General features: G+C 41.9%; 1 long non-coding RNA gene across 1 annotated transcript; it reads right to left on the reverse strand.

Annotated features, from left to right (window-relative positions):
* Positions 1 to 899: 899 nt before the first annotated feature.
* Positions 900 to 5,917, reverse strand: LOC124049864. The gene is made up of 5 exons (XR_006841489.1): positions 5,903 to 5,917; positions 5,226 to 5,514; positions 5,039 to 5,116; positions 1,258 to 1,350; positions 900 to 1,137 (listed from the first exon to the last, which is right to left on the reverse strand). It is a non-coding gene; the product is annotated as an uncharacterized LOC124049864 (long non-coding RNA).
* Between the last annotated feature and the right edge of the window lie 2,617 nt (positions 5,918 to 8,534).

Raw genomic sequence — 8,534 nt, forward strand, 5'->3', positions numbered from 1 at the left:
GGATTGTTTTCTTTTTTTCGTGACTTAAAAAAATGCACAAATATTTACTTACGCGCGTGTGCAAGATCAAAGGTTTCCTTCAGCTTTTAGACATCAGCACACGTTTTACCCAAAACACAACGAGCTGAACGTGCGTCTGAAAGCTCACACACGGTCTCGGTTGCATTTAGAAATCTTCTGTGTATTTTACAGTGTTTTGCTAATTTATTATCTCTATATTTTTGTAACTGTTTTTGCACAATTTTTGCACTTTTTTCTGTTCTTGTGAGCTGCCACGACAAGTGAGTTTCCCCACTCTGGGATCAGTAAACTTCTTAAATCTTAAATCAGGCGAATTCAAACCTGTTAAAAACAACCCAAAAAAACAAAAAACAAAACCAAACAAACTGAAAAGTCTCGTTTTTTTGCTTTGTTTTTAGCAATTACATAAAATAAGTAAATGAAAATGGGGATTTAATCTGGGTAATGTGATATGATAATATGATAAGAATAATTCATCCATTCATTGTTTCTTTTCCACTTATCGCAGTGGCAGCAGGTTAAACAGGAAGGTCCAGATGTTTTCAAGCTCCTCTGAGGGACCTTCACAGGCTAATTGAGATATATAATAACTCAGGCGTGTTGCAGGAGGGAGGGAGGCATCCTGATCAAATGACTGAACCATCTTAACTGGCTCCTTAGGACGTTAAGCGGCGGCTCTTGTCCGAGCTCCTCGTCTGGTCTCCAAGGCTGAGCCCATTCACCCTGCAGAGGAAACTCACTTGGGCCTGCTGTGTCTCTCATCTCATTCGGTCGCACAGCGAAACACGCGCACACACACACACACACACACACTCTCATCATGCCAGAGTGACTTTCTCAGGAAACAAACAGTCAGGAAACACCAATCAGACACCATCAAACATTTGCATGGCATTTATTAACAAAGCACAGTTTTAAACCTGATCGCACTCCTGCCAGTGAGTGACTCCTTCTGTTTCTTCTGTTCAGAAATAATGCTAAGTGAATAGAGAGGATTTCAGTATTTCAGGCCACGGAGCTGGACGCCTGCTTTTCTTGGTGTTCTTGTTTGGTTTGTCTGTGCACGAAGTAGGCAGCTGCCGTTACAGCAACGATCCCGTAAGTGAGCAAGACACACTGTAAGAGATCAGAGAGGGACACTGAGGGGACTTGATGCTTAACAACAGTATCAAACAACATCTGTGTGGGTGTGTGCGTGTGTGCGTGTGTATAACTGTGTGTTATGTTGTCATGTACATTTCGTCGGCCCTGCAGAGTGTAGCTATTTAAGTATTTCCTCCAACCAGTCAGTTCCACGGAAGAGGGGGCCTCTATACGAAACAGCTGTCTCTGAAACACACACACACACACACACACACACACACACACACACACGGCAAGAGGAAGCACTGTAGTCAGAACATTCTGTCATGATACCAAGTTACATCTATACTTAGGAGGAGGAGGCTTTAGGGAATTTTAAAACAAAAAAGTTATTTGGTTAACAAATAACATTTCATTGCATGCAAGCTCGATATACGTTAAAACACACAAACAAATCATATTTAAAACAAACAAACAAATAAAAACGTCATCTTTCATAAGAGTGTTATCAACGAGTTTTTGTGCAAAGGTTGACTTGAAACTTGCATGGTAGCTCTGTGAAGTGAGGTTCAGTGAAAAAAGCAGTTGATTAACCCTGTCAAAGAGCCTGAGAGCGATGACAAGTCAAAATGAATGTGAAACATTAAATGACGGGAACATACTCAGCATATCGAACATTGTGAAACACAAGCACCTTGGCTCGAGTGAGTCTCATTGTCACTGCAAAGAGGCCCTGTTGTCTGTCTGCACAATTGAAAACCATATGACAAGAAATTGAGAAATTTCTTTCCAAATGTCAGTCACGGTTGAGGACAAAACACAAAAAAACAAGTTGAACACTTTTGCATGTTGAAACAGGGTTAGGTTGCCAACTGGAATGACAAAGCAAAACAAGGATGACAAAATGATTTACGGTCAAGGCAAGTCACAACCAAAACATAACCAAAACTAAAAACTGACGCTTTCATCAGCCCAGTCTTCAGCTAGCTATCTGGACACTCCAACATGAGCTGCCACGGCGATACATGAAAGTCAGGCTTTTATCACAGCTGATGCCGAACATATTATGACATATCATCAAAGCACTAAAAATAAGGATTGTGTTTAAAGCTCACGTCTTTTTCAAGCTAGGATTTAAAACCAGCTTGGTCCAACGTGTGGCTGTGTGGCTAGTCCAACATTTTGGAAAATAAGTTAATTAGCCTACTTGTAGAACACACCTGGGCACAAAGGGCCGGTGTGGCTGCGGGTTTTTGCTCCAACCAACCAAGAGCACACAGTTTGACCAATCAACTGTCTGAAGACTGAGATCAGTTGATTAAATGAGTCAAGTCTGGTGTGCTGCTGCTTGGTTGGAAAGAAAACCTGCAGCCACACCAGCCCTTTGTGGAACAGTTTGCCCAGGTCTGTTGTAGAATCTTAGATAATAAGATTGATACCGCTACTACTGCCAGGAGACGTTAGCTTAGCATGGCACAGAGACAGGAAACGGAGGGAACAGCTGGCTTGGCTCTGGTAAACTGAAAATCAAATCTCACTATTAACACATTGTATCTCATAACCCGTATAAAAACAAACAAACGCTACGTTGTGGTTTTAGCAGGAGGATGTGTATCAGACCATTTCTTGGTTGTGTGCAGCTGTGTGCTCTCTGATTCGAGTCTTCATGCTAAGCTAAGCTAAGCTTAGCATGAAGCTAACCTTCTCCTGACTGTAGCTTCATATTCAAAGGAATATTCTGACATTTGGGGAACATAACTTAGCTGCTTAGACTGACTCATGTCTGAACAGTTACTGTGACAGGATGAGCTAAACTTGGCAGGGCAAAAAGCCAGCTCTGTCCAAAGATAATAATCTGCCTACCAAAACACCGCAGGGTCATAATGTTACAGCTCATTTGTTAAATACACACAAATAACAATGGATAAAACCAACAAGGTTGTTGTTTCACATGAGGTTCTGTGCTGGACCATGGACAGTCTTTGAGCTAAGCCAACAGTCTGTTGGTTTTTGCTCCGACAGACATGAGAGAGCGGGATCAATCATTTCATCTAGTGCTCATGAAAATGTCTGTTTTCCAACATATTATTCCTTTAAAATGGTTTCTATATGTGCTACAGATTTACCAAAAATCATGTATTTATCATGTACTTTCAACATCTAGAGGGGGCACTTGCTTCTTGCACTGTCTAACTGAAATGTATTTAATTCCATGAAAAGAAGCGGGTGGATTGGAGCAGAATCTAAGGATTCATGTAAAAGGAGAAATAATTTCCATCATGAACATTAGACTCGCATGAAGGGGCGACAGCAACAGTTCATTCAAAGGTTCACTCTAAGGTAGCGAAAACACAACCATTTTCAGTTTCAGGTGATTGGCGACTTTCAGTAGACGACCCTTAATCCAACACACTGAACTTTTAACGTGTCTATAACACATTTTTATAATAACAATGTATGAGATCACACTGTGAAACGATAGTGATGATGAACTAGAGAGAACGGCCAGCTGAGTGTGCAGCTCCTCCCGCCTTTACAAAGCTGTAGTGAGTTTCAGCTTCTTTTTTTTTTTGTTAACTTGTGCGGGCAACTTCAGTGTCTTGGCCCACTCTCATAGTGACACAGCGCTGGAAATGTTTTGCCACCAAAACTAATGTTTTCATGTAGCAGGTTGCATGCACTCCTATTCTAGAGCTTTTGAAGCCTGCACAGAAGTTAACATTTTCTCAGCTTTTTGCAGGGGTTTTGTACTGCTTTTTCCTTAATTGCATTTCCCCTAATGTTTCCAGTCTACTTTGAAGTGGCCGTGACTGCAGAGATGAGTCACTGGGTGCGTCTCCAAATTAAGGAAGCATCCTCAAACTGCGTAACGGCTGAATTTGAGCGGCTGCTTCTCTGTGAAACGAGCTTCGGTGTCGCTTTCATTTCAGCCTCCGGCCTCAGGGGGGCAGTAAGGAGCCACTGCTGCGCCACAGTGAGATGGAGCACACAGAAGGTGAGATTTATGCTTTATCAAAAGTGTTTTCCAACTGCTTTTTTTAATTATTATTATTTCACAAGAATAAACACTTCAAGGATGAGTACTATCTGTCTGTTTTGACAAATGTACATCTGATTAAACACTGAATCTCCCTTAAAGAGCACTGGCTCCTGAACAGGGCTGTTAAACCCACCGTACTCTGGCACCAAACAGATGAGGGCTGCGCTTCAGTACTACCAGACCATGTCCCAGTGCACTGCGTCAAAAGCAGGGTGCCAAAAATACAAACATGACCTGCTGTATCTAATCACACCTCACAGTACGGAAGCCGGCGTGCAGCATGTACTTAAAGTAAAAAAAAAAGAAAACGTTTGCAGGCAGGACACAAGCTTACATGATGGAGCACAAAAAATCTGATATTTTCTGTCAGGAGTTTGGTTTGACTGCAGGTAAATGATAATGTTGCTCCATGGCCGCTCTGCTGCCCCACAAGCAAGCAAAAACACCGCTTATTATTATTGCAGCTTTAACATTTATATTTTAGCAGCTTCTGCACCACGTAAAACAAAAATCACACACATGCAGGATACAAGATAGGTTTACTTGTCACATACACATGGTCCAGGTGCTGTAGGATTATACGTATGATTTATCATTATTACAATTTCTTTTGTAGCCCTTTATCTTGTTGCATTTATTCTACTAAACAGTTTAGGCCATATGTCCGTTTCCCGCATCTTTAGACTGTTTATTTTGCTGCTGCAACGCGGAGAAATCAGTAAGATCTTATCTTGTCTTAACTTATCTTACATCAAGGCAAAGGGATTAAAGAAAATAGTTTGCCGTGTAAATTCACGAGAGGGAAAAAAAACAAACAAACATCATAATAGCAGAGAGAGCTTATCTGGTTTACAGGCTACACCTGGACATGCACACGTCAAACCGTGTCCTTACCTTCACCTCCGTTATGAGATGGCCGAAACTGGTGAGGGGGATCCGCGTTTTAACAGGAGACGTCGGCATCGCTGCAAACTGTTTGAATGAAAATGTGGCGTTACGTTGTTTCCCCTGCAACACACACACACCACACACACACATTCACTCCGCAGTCATTTATGTTAACATTTTCACTGACACTTACTGTTAGCTGGGAGCACAACGGGACTCTTACACAATCTATTCATGTGTACATTTTGTTTCCGGGAGCCGCGAGCTAAGCAAATCCTGTCCAATCATGTGTCTCCAGGCAACGCGCTGACCAATAGGATGTGACCCAGTGGGCCGAACCTGCAGGTGGTTACACAAACAGCAGATCCAAGGCTCTGCTTCTCCCTCATTCAGCCGCAAGAGGGCGCGAGATTAACGTGTTTGCCGAGGAATTTCTACCAGCGTGCACTCTGAGTCGAAGAAGAACAAAGCTACTTTTGAGGCTGAAAATACAAAACATATGATCATGTTACATAATGGCCCTTTAGTTCTAAGCTGTGTGGTACTTTTTGATGCTAATACCTTTGTACTTTTTCTGAAATGAGGAAGAGTGTGGTACACTGTGGTATTACTACTTTTACTTAAGTGAAACATAAGAAGGCCAGGAGTCGTATTTATAAAAACATGCTCAGGTTAAAACTAGCTCCAAGCTGCCTGAGTTAGACGACACACACACTAAAAAGAGGTGTGTGTCAGTCTAAATTTTAAGACTTCTGTGTTCTTGGGTTTTATGAAGTAATTCACAAAACTTTTTACTGCTAAACATCGGACTGAGTAAGTCTGAGAGATGTTATAGGTAGTTCACAGGACTCCTAATTCCCTAATACTCACCGACAGTCAGCAATGTGCTGCAGGTAATGGGTTTCATCATGTCAGTGAGTTGGATGAGTACAACAGCACAAGCCAGTCAACAGATGGACTGAGAGAAGAAGCTCGTTAAGGAAACTTGATGTCAAACTCCGCCCTTTCTTTTGAAACTCTTCACTTTTAGGACCATTTAGGGGGATTCCTAATGTTTAGATGTACGGGTGTCTGGTTTACACAGAACTATTCAACTTATAATGTTGATAAATGTGATAAATAAACCTGAAGCCACTTTCCACAGAGTTTGTTCACTTATGCACAGGGAAAAAATCTAAAAAATCAGCCTCTACATGGTCCATGTTCAGTGCTGAACTGCGCCGTCGCCTCTGCAGTCAAAAAGAGGAGGGTGTGTGACTGAGATCCTGAGCAGCAACCTGGACGCACCTGCACAGAAATTCATCGCAGCTAATCACGTGAATGCAGCTCTTGGGTTTCTGCAGCCCATTTATTAATCTGTCGCACCGATGAGCAGTTGCTGACTGTATAATCCAGCCACACAGCCACCAACAATGACCAGCAAAAGTTTGATTTTGTCAAGTGATTTTTAATTTTATATACTTATAATATTCTAATATCACAAATGACAAATTTCCCTCAAAGGAGGTGGGGGGGGGGCGCTTACAGTCTACAATTTGTCCTTAGACCCTGTTTTCCAGGTGGACAACATGTTGCACAGCCTTTTATTTTTGAAAGCATATTTTAGTGTTCGTGTCATCTCTGATTTCCTCTTCATATTAAGTCATTAGGGTTCCAAACAGGCATTAAACGTCGGAGAGGCTAAACTCTGAAACGTTCTAATTGTTTACCGCTTCACCACCACAAAGCCTCTCCTGCTTAGAAAATAGTATTCAGGACCACCTCTGCCACACCTCCTTTGTTTTCTCTACAAATGTTTATAAAAAGAGTGTTAAATTTAAAAAATAAAGCTAAAGTGCACCCAGCAGCAAGAAATACTTTGTAACTTGTTACCTTGTAGTTGCTGTTTTTCTAATAAATGTATCAATGTATTGACTCAACACAGTAAAATATCAATGGAATATTTGTAATATTTGCCTCCCAAAAATCCAAAAAATATTACTAAAATATACCCAAAATATGAGTACAATACTCATACAATACAAATTATCAGTAAAATATGAGGGAAAAATATACATATAGAATACCTGACAAAAGTCTGTTTGGCATATGATTTCTCACTTCACTGTCATGTGTTTGAAAGCATAATTTGTTTTCTTTTGGAGAAATGCAGCTGCGCAGCTCACGGCATGAAGGTGTGACGGCTTGCAGTTGTGTTTGGTGACATACAAACACTTTTTTAAGGTTTGCACTCACCGGAACATTACAGGTTCAAATATTCAAAAGAGGCAGCGATTTCTGTGATTCACACGAGGCCTCCGGCGCGTACCATGACCGGAGGGATTAAAGGTGCAAACCATGTGTAACCAGGTTAACCTGCCCGTCCGCGATGTCCAAAGTCAGCCACAGAACACTTGTTGTTGATCATATCTGATATATTATTAAACATATCTGTATTTAAGTGGTTCAGACCTAAACTGCAGACTTTTCAGGCCCCTGGGGCCAAACTTTGTCTGGCCAGTAATCCAGTTTTGTGGTCAGATTAACTTCCTGTATTTGCCTTTGAGCAGTTTGAAATCTGTGACAAAACAAGAAGAAAAGCGGATTTCTGTCACTGAGGAATCAGCTGATTGATCAACAGTTATTTTACAGTATGTTCCCTTTACAAAAGAGTGTTTTTTCATCCATCTTTCTCTTCATAAGGAAAAAAAACCAAAACTGTGTCCCTTTCCTAGTGAAAGTGGTTCTTTGTGTTGCCCTTTTAACTGTGAGTAGTTAAACTGCTCTCACAGTCGGGTAAAACTGCTTCCCCTGCTGTCCACGGTGTGAACAGTGTGAGGGCAAAAAACTGAAAGTGTATTTTAACATAATGTGTCTGCATTTAACCCATCACTGACTGAACACACACATGCAACATGCAGTGAAACACACAGGAGCAGTGGGCTGCCATGTCAGGTGTCCGGGGAGCTGATCGAGGGGCTAAAGTGCCCTGCTCAAGGGCACATCGGCCGGCTAATGGAGGGGGGTTATAAGCAGGCCTATCTGCCATGTCACAACTTACTGCTGTTTTATGCTAAGCTAACAGCCTGCTGACTGCACGTTTACCACTCTGTGCAAGAAAAATTCCCACAATGGCAAACTGTCCCTTTATGATTCATCACAACTTTATTAAGAACACGCATTACCACGCGCAGAGTCCCCTGGCAACACAAACCCACAGAACCGAAGCATCTAATAATCACTTAAACAAATGACCAAACACCAGTTGGACCCAGGGCCATTCTCAGGTATGTGTACCTGGTCTGGTGAGTGTGTGTGTGTGTGTGTGTCTCCTGTCATATTGTACTGAAGGTATGCACTACGCCTGCCTGTGGTTTAACTTGTGTTTCTTTTGACTGCCACGGATTGCTTCATGGGTGTGATACACTTTAACAACTGCGCGCGCGCACACACACACACACACGCTTTAGATTTGCTGAGAGAAATAGACCGACACACACACATAGAGAGAGAGAGAGAGAGA

The sequence above is a fragment of the Scatophagus argus genome, chromosome 2 (genome assembly GCF_020382885.2).
Source record: "Scatophagus argus isolate fScaArg1 chromosome 2, fScaArg1.pri, whole genome shotgun sequence".
NCBI classification, from domain to species: Eukaryota; Metazoa; Chordata; class Actinopteri; family Scatophagidae; genus Scatophagus; species Scatophagus argus.